The sequence below is a fragment of the Notamacropus eugenii genome, chromosome 7 (assembly GCF_028372415.1).
Source record: "Notamacropus eugenii isolate mMacEug1 chromosome 7, mMacEug1.pri_v2, whole genome shotgun sequence".
NCBI classification, from domain to species: Eukaryota; Metazoa; Chordata; class Mammalia; order Diprotodontia; family Macropodidae; genus Notamacropus; species Notamacropus eugenii.
Window position 1 is genome coordinate 170,507,301 of NC_092878.1, and position 15,855 is coordinate 170,523,155.

A 15,855-nucleotide genomic window follows, 5' to 3' on the forward strand; every position below is an offset into this window, starting at 1 on the left:
TGTTTCTCCACTTGCAAATGTTAGATCACATTCTTATTTCAGTGGGTGTCCCTGCTGCATCTCTCTGGACTCCTATCCATCCCTCTACTCAGCTCAAAGTTTGTTTATTTGTTTGTTTGTTCCTAGAGGTAGTTTATGTTACTGCTCTAACTATGTCATTCTCCTATTGAATGAGGATCCAATATAAAATTTTCCCTTTGGCAGTCAGCATTCTTACTTACCTGGTCCCTTTCTAGTCTTCTAGTCTTCTCCCCCTTCATTCCAATGGCACCTGCCCTCTTAGACAGCCTTGAACATAATACTTCATCTCCCATCTCTGGACATTTACACTGGCCATCCCCCCACTTAGAATATTCTGCTCCCTCTCCTGAGCCTCTTGGTTTCTCTGACTTCTTCCATCTTTCATAGGAGGCTTTTTCCTTTCCCCTCAGTTCTTACCCTTATCTCTGTGGCTACCTTCCATCTGATCTCTCTATATCTTACATGTACCAATATGCTGCCTTCCATTAGACTGCCCTCCTTGAGGGCAGAAACTGTGTTTATATTTCTTCATATAGCCAGTATTTAGCAGTGTCTGGGGTACCATGGTTAAAAAATGCTTATTGATTCAGTTTGCATTTCATTTTAGAGGTGACACTGACTTTTTAGGTAGGGCAATGATGCAGAAGTTTTGCTTTAGAAACTTTACACTGTCAGCTGTGCAAAGGAAATGGAAGCTGGGAGTCCAATGATTAGACTATGGCTATTTCCCAGATGAGAGGAAATAAAGAGGCTTGATCAGATGAACACCATGACTGGATAATGAATCTGGATGGGTAAACCTTCTTCAAAAATAAAAAAAAAGAATGAGGAATTGTGGGGTAAGATTGTACAGAAACTGTAAATCTCAGTGCAGTTTTTAATGCCCAGGATATTGATTGATAAAGCAGACTAATGTGAAGAAACTCAGGAACTGGAGAGGGAAATATGCCAGAGAATGTTTGGGTGAAAGTCAGAGAGAGATAACAGAAGGGATTTGTTCTTTCAGTTATACTAGAGACCACCTGGACAGAAGGAGGAAAGAGATGAGGAACTTGATAAATAGAACACAAGCCTGATACAGAGGAATGATAAGAACTAATGGGGAACATACTCTTTCTCTCTTTGCCAAAGGTAGGGCAGATAATACTTTTCTTTTTTACTTAAAGTAGGGATAATTTCATCCTTTAAAAGTTGGAGGATCCAACAAGGAGAAATTATCTTCTAGCTCTGATTCTCACTAACAGGGAGAAAATAGTTCCTGCAGTGAAAATTATGGGAATCCTGGGGAGAAGCAACCTCTTATTCCTAGAGTTCATTGTAAAGGAGAGGGAATTAGGTCATAGTATGGCATAAACTCTTCATTTTGAGAAAGTAGATTTAAAAGAGATCAGAGGAAAGCTAGCTATTGTCCCAAGGGAGAAAATGCTTCAGGGAAATTCAGCCCAGAAGGCCAGGGGAGATGCTCAAGAATGGAATTGCAAAGGGAAAAAAAAAAGGAAAACAAGCCAAAGAGTAGTAAAAATGGGAACCATCATGTGGACGCGCAGGGAAGTCACCAACTGACTTCAATTTTTAAAAGTAATGTGTAGTAGATGGAAATGAGACTGGGTAACAAAGGATGGACTTGACTGTAGTATGCATGACCCTTTAAAAAATGGTGTCAGGCATGTTAAAGCTCAGAATGAACTGGAGAAACTGGGGGAAGCCAAGGAAAATAAACCCTTTGCTTGTTTGTTTGTTGTAGCTATAGTGAAGGGTAACAAACACAGTGATATCCTCATACCACTTCACTGTGGCCTGTTGTTAAATTCTCACATTGAGCATTTGAAACTCAGAAATCAGAAAATGTTGTGAATCAGGGCCTGACTGGTTGCTTTATTAATTGTATAGACTTAAGAAAATGTTTGAGAAAGCCAATTCAGCTTAAAAGTGTGTGTGTGTGTGTGTGTGTGTGTGTGTGTGTGTGTGTGTGTATTAATTTTCTGGACAGCCAGTTCTTTAACATTCATCCACTCACCCCCGGAACAGAGGATTGAAAGACTGGGATCAGTACTTGGCATGGAAGGGGGATTAAGAAAACTGACAAAAAAGAGAAAACCAAGCTGGTCCCACTTTGACTTAGGTTTTGCTTGTTTCGACCTCTCCCCTGGAAATGACACAAGCCAAATATTGACTGAACAGAGAATAGTGAGGAGATCATGAGAGGGCATCCAGATGCCCTGGAGGAAGGCAAGCAGCCTAACTCAGACAAATTACTTTCAAGGATCCAGAAAGAACTGGAATTTGTGATTGCTGAGCTCCTCTCTGTCATGTTTGAAAGACCATGGAAAACATACTCCAAGATTGGAGGTGTACAGATGGCCTTATTTTCAAAAATGGGGAAAGATATGAGTCTGCAAACTGTAGACCGACAACGCTGACTTTGATACCTGGGAACATTCTAGGAGTCATTGTTAAAGGGATGGTTGGTGAATGCCTAGAAAGGGAGGCAGTGATTACGAACAGCTAGGCTGACTTCAACAAACAATGGTCATGCCAGACTAACTTCATCTGCTTTTTTTTACAAGATTATTAAACTAAGAGATGAGAGAAATGCTATAGTCACAGACTATCCAGATTTAGCCAAGCTTTGGATACAATATCTCATAGTATTCTTTTGGGAAAGATAGAAAGATATGGCTTAAATGATAATACCATGAAATAGATTCAAATCTAATGGAATATATCCAGAGTCAAAGAGTAGTTGTGAATGGGTCAATGTCACTGGGGCAGGAGGTCTCTGGTAGAGTATCCCAGGATTCTACTCTTGACTCTGTCCTGCTCCACATTTTTATCAGTAGCTTGGATAAAGCCGTAAAAGTATATTCATTGGATTTGCAGTTAGCTCAAATTTGGGAGGGATAATTAACATGTTCAATGCAGAAATCAGAATCCAAAAAGTCTTAATGGACTACACCAGTGGGGCAAATATTACTCTAAGATGAGGTATAAGGATAAATGTGTGATTTTCTAATTAAGTTCAAAACAATGAACTGCCCAAATATAACTGACAGTGGGAAGAATGGCCCTTGAGCTTGGGGACTATGTAATCTTTCAACTTTAGACCTCAAGCACTGAACATGCTTCTTTGCACATATCAATGTTTGCTTTATTGAATTCATGGGGGTAGCTAGACAACCGTTTCAGTTTACACAAAAAGATCTTGGATTTTATTGGGCTGCCAACTCAATAGGATTCTATAATGTGATCTGGTAGCTCCAAACCAAACCCAAACCGTAATGTTATACTACAGAAAGCAGCAGGTTCAGAAGAAAAGAAGCTAGAATCTTGCTCCAGGATTCCATGCCCAGACCACATATGGACCATTTGGAGAGTCACTCTTTGGAATGAACCTTGACAAGCTAGGCACTGTTGAAGAGAACAATCAGTAGAGTGACCTGTACTGTTCGTCGTGTGAATGTGGAGAAGAGGACAAAGCAACTACTTTCTGAAAATTAAGAACTGATTTCAGGAACTTGCTCTCAGAAGAAAGAAGGTAGAAAATTATGTGGATGGTGCAGAGAAGCAAATGTTGACTCAAAAATGAAGACAGACCTATTTATACACAAAGTTACCGGAAAGTGTAATGGGACATATAGTGTGTAGTGAGCTCCCCATGAGGACCCAAGATGTCCTCAGACCAAGCCAGGGGAACCAGTACCTTGGAACTATGTTGTAGAAGGAATTCTAACTCAAGTAGGTGTGAATGCTTGTGGTTTCTTCTATTTCTGTGGGCCTAGAAAACATTCAGAAGGGTTCAGCAGGGAGCTGAGTGTGAATGCTGCCATTAAAAAAACTCATTTTTTTCTGTTTGGCCCAGTTATCACAGCAACATTTGTCATCATCCCAGTCTCTCTCCTTTTGAGGAGCTGCCAAATCCCCACAAGTCGCCCCATGACCCCAGGCTTACATCCCACCAGTCCCTGGAGAAAAAAATGTTCCTAACTAAAGGACCAATAAAAATGAGTGGGCCCATTCTTTGCCCACTGGAGGCAGTGGTTCCTTGCAGACGAGCAAGGGCTGTTGCTTCTTTCCTATAACAGAGTAGCCTCCCTTTGCCTTCCCACATCTTGGGGTCCCTTGGGCCCCTCGGTATGTGTTCCTTCCCCTTCCCCCAAGGACAGTTTTGGCTCAGAAAGGAATGAGGCTTTGCCTAACTCTCTCTCTCTCTCTCTCTCTCTCTCTCTCTCTCTCTCTCTCTCTCTCTCTCTCTCTCTCTCTCTCTGTCTTTCCCTTTTATTTTTCCTTCCTGCAATGCCTTGACGTTGCTTCTTCTGTATCTGGGCCCATTTGTTCATTGCAGGACCAGCTCCTGTCCATTATTAATTGCTGCCTTAATTGAAGTCACCCCAGCAGTTTCCATGAGCTTAGTCCAGAGCTGACTTCTGCAGAGCAGGCTGTCTGGTTTTAATCAAAACCAAATGAAAGTCCACGCTCCCAGCCCGGAGCCGCTCCTTCCTTCGGAGGAAGTCATTTGGAGGAGGCACAAGCAAGCCGGAGGAAAGAGATAGATGAGCCCGTCCCCAAAAGGGGCCCTGGGCACTAACAAGGGCTGCTGCTGGGGCAGGAATTGGACCAGGCACTCTCTGAGCCCCCCCAACCCCGAGAATCCAGTCGTCAGGGCTTCATTTGTCAACCAAATCTACCTAGGCTCAGGATGCTGGGGCATCTCCTTTTCCCCAGATGGATGAGTACGATTCCAGTGGCCCCCCCACCCAAGGTAAGGACAAGCTGGGTTCCCAGCTCCTTTTGTCCTATTAGAAGGCAGCCTCATGGTCTGGGGGCATTGGTCCCCAAGAGGGGTGCATGTCTACAGATAGGAGAAGATTTGCTTGGGAATTGGGTCTAAAAAAGGCCCACATGTCTCCATTCCCATCCAGGATTCCCTGTGGAGTCCCAAAGAGAAAAAGAATGTTGGGAGAGGCCAGAGAATGGGGGGCCTCTGGGGCAGTGAAAATGGCCTTACTGTAAGCAGCTTAGGATGGAAAATATCGGAGAAGGCCAGGACTGTAGAGAATGTTTTCTAGCCTTGACAGATTAGCACTGGGCTTTGAGTATAAAGGAAAATTCTCCAAATGCCCAGCCTGGTTCCCTTCTTGTCTCACCCTAGCTGCCTTGCTATCCTCCTCCTTCATTCTTTCTTTCTTTTTGCCCTGCCTCTCTCCCCCCATCTCCTTCCACAATGCTGTCTCTCTACCTTTCTGTCTTCATTTTCTCTCTCTCCCCTTCTCCTCTCTCTCTCTCTCTCTCTCTCTCTCTCTCTCTCTCTCTCTCTCTCTCTCTCTCTCTCTCTCTCTCTCTCTCTCTCTCTTTTCTCTCTCTCCTCTTCTCCTTCTCTCTTTCCATCATGCTCTCTCTCTCTCTCTCTCTCTCCCCCCCCCTTCCTCCTTTCCTCCCTCCCTCCTTCCCTCCCTGGCAGGAAATACTTTCCAGGCAATCTGGGGCCTGCTTGTGGAGGGCCCTCTCACAAAGCATCAGTCTGAATTTAGCAGACACAAGTTCCTGCCGGGGAGAGGAGTTCAGCAGTCTGGGCTCGGGCTCTGACTCTCTCCGGCTGTCCGAGGAGACTTTGTTCAGAGTCTCTGCCCAGGGCAAGGCCAGGGTCTGAGCATTGAGAACCGGACTTTGGCTATGGGAGAAACTTCTAGGGATGTCCAGCTTAGCACTTCATGGAGCTTTGGAGCTGCTGCCGGCCTGTCCTGCATTATTCCCTCAATGGGTAAGAGACTTTTTTGGAATAAATGGCAACATCTTACACTGCACAGTGGCTTCCAGGCTCAGATAGAGAGTAGGAATGAAGAGCGGTTGATGGGGAACTGTACAGCAGAGATGGTGAGCAAAATGTTAGGTTTAAAATAAAGTCTGTGTGTGGGTTTCATTTGCTTTCTCCCTAAAAAGAAAAAGAAAAACAAACAGAGCAGGAAGGTACATTCACTCAGCCCAGCTTTCCCCCTCCCCCAATTCTTTATAAACAGATGGTCACTTCACTTTTTCCTCAGACACAATATCAAAAAACACAGAGACACAATTTGCACTTGAGAGGGATATGTATATTTATTGTTTGCTTCCCTCAGTGGGGAGGACAGATGTAGTCCTTATCTTTAATATTAGGGCTGCAGTGGACACACACACACACACACACACACACCTTTGAAAAGTGTGAGGCCAGGAGGTTTCTCCTTTTGGACTCAGGTACAGAGATTCAACTTCAAAGGGGGGGATCTTAAAAATGTAAATTACATGCATAAAATTTCACACCTGATTAACTGTCCTGTCTGACCCATCACCACAATGGAAGGAGAAGAAGTCAAGATTACTGTAGAATCCTGGATCCACTGTTTGGGTCATGGACAATGGGAGCATTTCAGAAAATCTATGAAGGTGACATCTTGGCCTTCAGTGGAACTTTGAGCTTAGGGAAAGCCATCTCTGGCCCATTTTCCTGTATTCACCAAGTGTGAATTACTGTACTTTGTGCGATTAGGGAAAGCTTTGCCAGAAGTAGTGAGTGATTTATGTCTGTCCCCATGTCCTCGAAGCAGGAGATTTCTGTAAAGTTGGTATGATGTCTAGATAAGACAAATTAGGTTGTCTTGGATTTGAACCGGGGATCTCCTAGAGGCCACAGGGGTCTCCTGGTTCCTTCCTCTAAGCCTCCAGTGAAGGTCTGTGTTTCTGCATTCTTTTTCCCTTTTCCTTGTATCTGGTTTGAGTCTGTCTGTACTTGATTATTTGACCCGGCTTTTTGCCCCTTCCCTCATTCTATAACGATCTTGGATTCCTTGATGCTTCTTGCATGTGTTGGTCTTCACATTCTGTTTCTTACAGCCTTGATTTCATAATGGCATTACTTCTTTGCATTAATGACCATTAAACCCTTCAGCATATGGTCCTTACAGTGGGATCATTGGACCAGTCTGCTCTCTGAACTGATTCTTCAGGTTTAGGACTGTGTCCACAGTGAACGAGTGAGTGTGACATGGTGCTGAGAAATCACTGGAAGCGGCCCTTCTTGGAGTGCTAGTGAAGATTATTCAAAATATGTTACCTGATTGGAGAGTGTCTGCCTCCTCTGGCAGCTTCTCCACAGCACAGGTAGGGGCTAGAATTGTAGAGATGGAAGCACCATTGAGATTCCTTCTGTGTGCACCAGAGCACTGTACAAAAATCAAACTGCTCCTTCTGCCAGGCTGGGGGGGAGAATAACGACATAGGCTCACAGTACTAAATAGAAAATGCAGCAGAATGAATCAAAACAAGTGATTGGCGTTTGTGATGGGCTGGAGAAGCCAGGGGGTAAGGCAAGGTTAGGAAACATCTTTGGCCTGAGCGGTGACTGACTAGATGTAGGGATTCAATGAGGCAGAGATCAGAAGAGAGGGCCATAGACAGTGCGGCATCTCTCCACTACCCCGAGGACAGCAGGGTTTTCATTTCCTCTTTTCTTCTGTACTGCTTCTTCTTCCTAATGTCGCCTATTCAGGACCTTAGACACCAGCTTCAGTAGTTCCCCTGTCCTCAATGGTAACAGCAGTCCAGACAGGTTCCAGAGGCTCTGGACTGTTTGTGACTATACTCCTCCACTTCGATTCTTCACGCCCTCAGGATGAGTGTACTTAGTTGAGTCACCTGAAAACCTCTCTGTAAACTTGTTTCTCCCACCACTGGCATTGGCCATTTTATGAAGTGATCATACTCCCAGTCTTTCAGCCTTCTTCTTCCTTCCTAGGACTTTAGAAATGTGTTTCTATTCTAGTGTTGTTGTGCTGGACTCTGATAGCACTTTCCTTGGTAAATTGAGTAGGTGTTGGCTAGATCCATTTAATTTTAGGTCTCCTTAGTGCTAAACTGATTCACATAGAAACATTTTCCCATGTAAATGGTTTACTTTTCAATGTAAACATTTATACTCCCTAAGAAAATAGCAACAGTCTGTGCAGAAGTCCACCATCTTAGCCATTTGGAAAGAAGAAAGCCTGATAGCATTTTAAAATAGGTCATATTTGAGTTGCCTTCTTCCATATAACGAGATCTTATTATTATCCTTTTTTATTCTGGTACTAATTGCCATCTTAGCTCTAAGAAGTCAATGGTCTATACACAAGTGATTCAGAAATGATATCCATAGTGATCATCCACGTCTGATCTCAAAACTTCTCTTGAAGAAAGTGATGCTCAAAATTGAACCCAGTGCCCAGGAATGGTCTGACCAGCATAGAGTAGAGAGGAGCCATCCCCTCCTGACTCCTAGATACCTTGCCTCTCCATATAGCCCAACAATGGATTAACTGATTCATCTACACTGTTACACTATTGGTTTGTCATACGCTAGTTTGCCCAGATGAGACAGACTGGTAATTATGCCTCCCTTGTCATAGGGAAGTTCATATTTTCAATGTAAGTCCAAGACTTTACTCTATTTGATTTAATCTTCAATCAATTAGCAACATTCAACAAGTACCTACTATGTGCCACAGCACAAGTGCTCCTGCTGTGGAGCACAGGTTCTGTGCTAAGCACTAAGGATACAAAGGAAAGCAAAAATGCAGGATCAATTGGAAGTCATCCCAGAGGGAATGGACTAAGGTTAAGGAGGACTGGGAAAGATTTTGAGCAGAATATGGGACTTGAGCGGGAAGTAGCAGCAAATTAGAGAAACCAGGACACAGAGGTGAGAAAGGAGAGTGTTCCCAAGATGGAGGACATCCAGAGAAAATCTTCAGCCTCAGGACCTTGAATGTCTCATTCAAGAAAGAGTCAGGAGGTCAGTGGCACTGGATGGAAGAGTACATGTAGGGGAGTAAGGAGTAAGAAGGCTGGAAAAAGTAGGACGGGTAAGGTTATGAAACGTTTTGAACACCAAACAGAGCATGATCCTAGAGGCAATAGGGAGCCCATGAATTCTTTTGAGTTGAGGAGCCTGACTCAGTCAGACCTGCACATTAGGAAAATCCCTTTGGTGGCTGAATAGAAGAGACTCGAGGCCGGAGGATCCACCCACAGGCTATTGCATAGCCCAGGCATGAGTCGATAACCTTTCAGATGTTTTGATCGACTTTGCTGACTTGGTTTGGTCTTGTTCCTCTGTTTTTCTTTGTAATTAGGGAGGGAGAGAGTGGGAAAGGATCTTGAGAGAGATTTAAATAAGATAAAAGCAGAAGACATCCAAACTTCTTTTAGAAAAGGAGAGAAACCATCGATAACCTGTGAGAGAGCACAGTAGTAGTTGAATAATGAGATCAGAAACCAGATTATGGAGACTTTAGAAGAGAATGAAAGGAGAGAAAATGAAGGTATCTGGTGAGCATGACTTTCTTTTAAGAAGTTTCTTTTAAGGGGAAGAGAGGCATAAGATGGTATCCAGTTAGGATGGTAGGACTGAGGATTGCTTGTTCTGTTTTGTTTCACTTGATGGGGAGGACATGGGCATGCTCGTAGGCGGTAGCCAAGTAGCCAGTACACAGGAAGAGACTAAAGAAAAGGGAGAGCCTCAGAATTGGAGAGGAGCCAATGTGCTGGAGGAGATGGGAGGGCATGGGGTCACTTGTGCATGTACAGGGATGTACCTCAGAAAGGATGGTCACTTTTCCATGTGAGATGGAGTGAAGGAGGGGTAATGGCAAAAGGCACCTGAGTGACATGAAGTGAGAAAGAAGGGAGAAGTGGCAACTCTCAGCAAATGGTCTCAATTGCTTTCAAGGGTATAGGAGGCAGGGGTCCTCAGCTGAGAGGGTTCAGGTAAGGGCTTCTGTGGAAGGCTTGAAGAGACAAAAGAAAGTTTGGAGAGGAGGTTAATAAATCGGTTAGAGATGATGCAGAGTGAGGTGAGCAGAACCAGAATTTCATACACAAAAACAGCAACGTTTTGTGCTGACCAGCTTTGATAGAATTAGCTATTCTCAGAAATGCAAGGATCTAAGACAACTCTAAAAGGCTCATGATGGAAAATGCTGCCCACGTCCAGTGAAAGAACTACGGAGTCTGAATGCAGATCGAAACAAACTGATTTTCTCTTTCTCCCTCTCTCTCTCTCTCTCTCTCTCTCTCTCTCTCTCTCTCTCTCTCTCTCTCTCTCTCTCTCTTTCTCTCTCTCTCTCTCCTTTTTCTTTCTTGTGGTTTTTCCTTTTGTTCTGGTTCTTCTTTTACAACATGACTAATGTGGAAATATGTTTAATACAATTGTACATGTAAAACCTATATCAGATTGCTTGCTGTCTTGGGAAGGGGGCAAGAGAGGGGGGAAATTTAGAACTCAAAATCTTAAAAAAGTGTTGAAAAATAATAAAAATAAATTAATTTAAAAAACAAATCTGTTAGAGAACAGTGGGAGCTGCAATAAGACCTAGTTGAGATGACAATAACATATGTTTGTGATGGACTAGGGGCGGGGACTCATGATTTCCTCCAGCTTGGAGTCATCTGCATAGGATAAAGGGACAAGAGCCTCAAGGACAGAAGAGAATTAAACTGGCTTACCAGGGGTCAATATTGGGAAGAGAAGAGAGTGCAGGAGTGGAGGGGGGATGGTCTGGGAAAGAACTGAGTGCTTGAGGGACTGGAGGTCAGAGAGAGGAGGAACAATAGGGTTAAAGGTCAGAAGGCATAATATGTTGTAAATTCTTGGCAGGATTTAAAGCCAAATTTGCTGGCTTCCCATAGTGTCTTCAGAGTTTCATGCCACAGTGTTCCCCATAACTCCTGGGCTAATTTTGCCTAGAGAATTTTTGTTTGTAGGTTCTTTGGATACCAAAAAGTCAAGCCTTAAAGTGCCCATAGCCTCACTCACTGAATCTTTTGCCTTGAATTTTATCTTCCTCTTTGCCTCATTCAATCCAACTCCACAAGTGTTTACTGAATGGCCACTCTTTGGAGGGCATTGTGCTAGATACCAGGTATACAAAATCAACAATGAAAACTAGGCTCTGTTCTTAGTGAGCTTCCATTCTAGGGGCACGGTGGTGAGGACATGCAAGATACTCTTAGGAAAAATAAAACTACCAAGAGTGGGGTCAGGAAAGGCTTTATGTTGAAGCCATTGCCAGGTTTGAACCTTGGGGGCTACCCAGAGACAGAGAGAGAGTGTCCCAGGCACGGAAGTCAGCCTGTTCAAAGTCACAGAGGTAAAAGATGAAATACCAAACTTGATAAAAGGTAAATATTCCCATTTTGTCCAGAACATCGAGGAGTGAAGGAGAATTATGGGAAATGTCTGGGGAGTTAAACGGAGAGGAAAACACAGAAGCATTTCAATGGCAAGCTGAGAAGCTTTTGTACCATCCTAGAGGCTATTGGGAGCCACCAAAAAGTGCTTTAACAAGAAGCTGCCAGAATCAGATGGTTTTGTCCACTGGGTGAATAATGTCTTTGAAAGGCTAGAAGTAGGGAGACCAATTAACTAGTATTTAGTTGTATTAGTCCAGGGGACAGGTAGTAAAGGTCTCTCCTTGAGGGATAGTCAGGAGAGAGAACAGAAGGGGATGGATTTGAGAGATGCTGGTCAGGTAACCTGAACCACACTCAACAACTAATTGGATATAGGATGTGAGAGGCAGAGAAAAATAAAGAGCATTTTTGAGTTGTGAAATTGGGTAACTGGAAGGAGGGTGGCACCCTCAAAAGAAATAGGAAAGGTAGAAAAAGGGCTGAGGTTAAGGGAAGAAGAATAAGCTCACCTTGGGATGTTGAGATGCCTGTGAGACACCCACGTTGGGCTGGGTTGGACAGGGAAGCCCAATAGGCTCTTGGTGACACAGGATTTGAACTTGGAAAAGAGGTGAAGGTTGGATATACATATGCATGCATACATATATGAATATAATATATGTGTGTATGGGTATATATGTATGTATGTATGTGTATGTATATATACATATTATATATTTATATGTATATATGTGTGTACATATACACATGTATACACATATATGTATAAACACACATGTATGTGTATATAAATGTATGTATGTATATGTGTGTATATACATATGCATATATACATACATACATATATATATATATTCTGGAGTCATCTACGTAGAGATGAAAATGGAAGCTATGGGAGATGAGATCACCAAGAAAATCTGAGGTGCAGATATGTGAGGATTAAAGATCCAGCAAAGAAGACTGGGAAAGAAGGGCTAGTGAGGGAGAGAATGAGGAGAGTGGTGTATCATGGGAGTCATTGAAATGAGGAGGTGGGTAGGGTGTTGACTGACAAAAAATGCACAACAATCCCAAAGCATGAAGGGCTGAGAAAAGGGAAGCATATTAAGCAATCCCCAAATCACTGGTGAATTTGACCCCCCCAAAAAAAGGTTGAATGGGGTTAGAAACCAGAATTCAAGGGTTTGAGATGTGAATGAGAGGTGAAAAAATGGAGGCTGTGCATAGAGACCACTTTTTTCTAGGAGTTTAACTATAAGGAAGAAAGAATATAAGGCTATAGCTTTCAAGAATGGAAGAGTTTTTGGTTTGTTTGTTTGTTTTAAGGAGTGAGACACCTAGGCTTACGGGTAGCCTACAGGGAAGGATCCTGATGATAGCAGTCAAGATGAAAGATGAGGGCAGTGATGGTAATCATTAAAGGGGAAGCCTCCCAGAGGAGACAGCAGAAGGATAGGATAGCAGAGGGAGAAAGAGAGGGATTGACCTTGACAAGGAGAAAGACCATCAGACAGAAGAGGAAAAGAGAAGTCACTGGGAAGTAAATGAGGGACGCCACAAACCACGAAGTCTTGGGGAAGGTCTGCCACTGAGAAGGAATGGGAAGGTTGGTACTGATGCCCTCAGGAAGGAAGGTAAGACTTAGTGGAGGGAATGGAAAGAGAGACAAGGATGGTGAGTCTTTAGTAGACCTAGCCCACGAAAGGCTGTCATTTCTTCAGGAGACACAAGGGCTCCAAGACATGAGCAGGTGGTGGCAGTGATCAAAGGCTTGAAGTAGGATAGGAGAAGAAAAGATAGAGGAAAGTGTGGAGATGTATTCCTTCTCTATGGGGTCCATACTAGAAAGGGAAGAAAGTAAGGTCAGATAAGAGGTGATAGAGGGGAAAGCAGAGAGCAAGGGAGTGGCTAGAGGTCATGGTCACCACAAAGAATAAAGTTAGAGGCAGCAGAGGGGAGCTGTGAGGATTAGAGGCTGTGATCAGAGAGAAATCTCACCCATCTGGATCATGGAGGTCATGAGGATTACCCTTGTGAGTGGTTGAAGTGAAGCACTGGTCTCGGAAATTCTGAAGTGGGAAGTCAGTGTGGTCAAAGGGAAACTGGCATGTATGCTGAAGTCTGCAGGTATAAGGGCAGTGATGGGGCTGGGGTGGACAGCAAGGTGACTGTGTCAGGGACTGAGCTATTGGATAAAGAGGACAGGATGACATGAGGGCCAGCAGATCATTGCATCCAACAAAGTGACAGGTGACCTCATCACCTCATGGAGCCTCAGTTTGCTCATCTATAAAATCTAATCCTAAATATTGACCAGACCTTTTATAATCATCTCTATCCATTGTTCAGTCAAGACCATTCCCCTGATCCATAAGGAAGAAAGATAAGGTGTAACTGATGAAATTATAAAAGATATCTCTTCTCCTCATTTAATGTTGCTATGGCCTGAAATTTTGTATTTAGGTCATACATCCTTTTTGGAGCTTAGTGTAGCATTTATTGTGAGATGCTGGTCTCTGCTGAGTTTCTGCCAGACTGCTTTTTTGTTTTCCCAGCATTTTTATTGAATAGTGAGTCCTTACCCCCTTAAGTGGTATCCTTGGGTTTATTGAACATTGTGCCTGGGTCTTATGTACCTAATCTCTTCTGTGACACCTTTTCTTTGTTCTAACAAATACCACTTAGTACCCTAGACTTCATTGCTTTATAGCTTTATTTTAATCTCATCCTCTAACGTCCTCACCCCCTTCCTTCCTGCATTTTTTTTCTTCCCTTGAGGAGAATCAGGGCAGTGTAAAGTAAAGCAGGACCCTCTAAGGAAAGAGTCTCCTATCCAATGCTCCTCTTTGCATTGACCTCCCATGGGCTGCCCAGGACTATGGCAGAGCCTCTGGAAGAGATCAGTAACCACACAAACAGGTTTGGTCTGGCCACCCACGCATGAAATTCTGTGGAGAGGAAGAATGTCTGTTGCCCAAATAAGGCATTGCAGTTGGATAGACACCCCATATATAGGGTTGGTCTATTCATGTGTGTATCCGGCACCAACGCAATGGGCCCAGGATTAAAAAGGAGCATGGAAGTGAGCTAGACTGCCTTTAGGGAATCACAAAGCTCCTTTGATAATCCAGATCTCCCAGAAATAAAGGACCAACTCTTGATGCCCACATCAAGTGAGTGGCTGTGAGATATGGAATCCAACAGTGTCCAAAGGACTGAAAATGAACATCATTCAAAGGGAGCAGAGACATATGGGGCAGACAGGAGCACCTTCAGCTTAGAACCAAGGAGCAACTACAAAAAAAACCAGAGGCAAGGAAGTCATCTGGAAAACTGAAAGGAAGGGAAGATGGGCAGATCTCGTGGTAAAAAGGAGGGATGAGAGGGTTTCACTTGCATCTTTGTAATGTCAGAACACAGAGAGGAAGCCTTCCAACACATTGGGTGACCCTCCTGTCATGGATCTATCAGAAAGTGGACAAGATTCACCCAAGACGATGAGGCACAAATGGGTTTGCCTCGTTGGGAAAAAGGGTCATAGAGTCATAGAATTATAGATTGAGAGCTGAATGGAGTTCTAAAGGCTGTGTTGTTTCTATTTGACTCATAGAGAATTGAGGTAGAGGGAAGGGAGATGTCTTGCTCGAGGTGACACCACCAAGAGGCCAGCATTTGACCCAAGCTCTCTGATTCCAGGCACCATGCCCTTTGCTCTACAGAGCACTGCCCATCTTCACCCACAGCAGTCCAAAGGTTACGTAAACTCATGTTTCCTATGTGCCAGACTCTGCACTCAGGGTTGAATAGAGAAAGCTGCCCGGTGCTTGAATGAAGAGCGCTACTTGGGACACTCAATTATGTGATGTGGGTGGCTGCTTCAGGAGTGGGAGGGCATAAGAACAGGGGACCTGTGAGCTCATTCTGCTCCTCCACCCGAGCATGAGGCAACAATGGGCATCCTCTTTCCAGGCTGGAACTTCCATAGTGACAGAGGTGGTGTTCACCTTGACTGTGCTGCGCAGGTGCCCCAAGGGGACCTGCTTTGTCACCTAAACAATCAGGAACAAAAGTACAGAAGCAGCCCTCCCACCTCATCCCCTGGAAGGCCTCCCCCTGGTCTCTGTCAAAGCATGGATCCCTAGATACAAAGTGATGTCATCAAATTCCATCTAATGTCAATGTCTCCAAGACTCGTGGGTTTGTGGGCTGTCTGTACCTTCTCAGCTAGACAGCACCCTGAGGCTCAGAGGCCAAGACAGTTACTCAGAGTCCCTCAGGTCCTAAGTGCTGGCCATGTGATTGAAGGCTGGCCTATCCAGGCCCAATGTCACCATGCCCCTTGTCCACTGGAACAGCAGCAATAACAGTTGGCCCCTTTTAATTCCCTTGTTTAGGGCAGTTAGCCCTCCATAGACAAATAAACCCCTCCTGGCAGGGAAGTGAACCAAATGTGGTACAGCCCACCAGGTGGGGCTGCTATCTCTCCAAGGGAGGGCCAACTCCCTCCTTACCTTTCCTGGATCCTCTGTTCCCATTGCCTGCTCCTGAGCTGGACCACAGGGTAAGGGCACAGGGAACCCCAACTCCATCCAAGCCAGACCAGAGCTGTGAGGAGTGCCCAGGCAAATTTGA

General features: G+C 44.1%; 1 protein-coding gene across 2 annotated transcripts in view; it reads left to right on the forward strand.

Annotated features, from left to right (window-relative positions):
• Positions 1–4,224: 4,224 nt before the first annotated feature.
• DLC1 (DLC1 Rho GTPase activating protein) overlaps positions 4,225–15,855 on the forward strand; it is a 210,583-nt gene continuing 198,952 nt past the window's right edge. The window contains exon 1 of one of the 2 annotated variants that reach the window (XM_072622376.1): positions 4,225–4,780. The gene's annotated coding sequence lies outside the window, so the exon portion shown is untranslated. Of the gene's footprint in view, positions 4,781–5,447; positions 5,780–15,855 lie in introns of those variants that run through there. The other variant, XM_072622377.1, reaches the window with a different exon arrangement.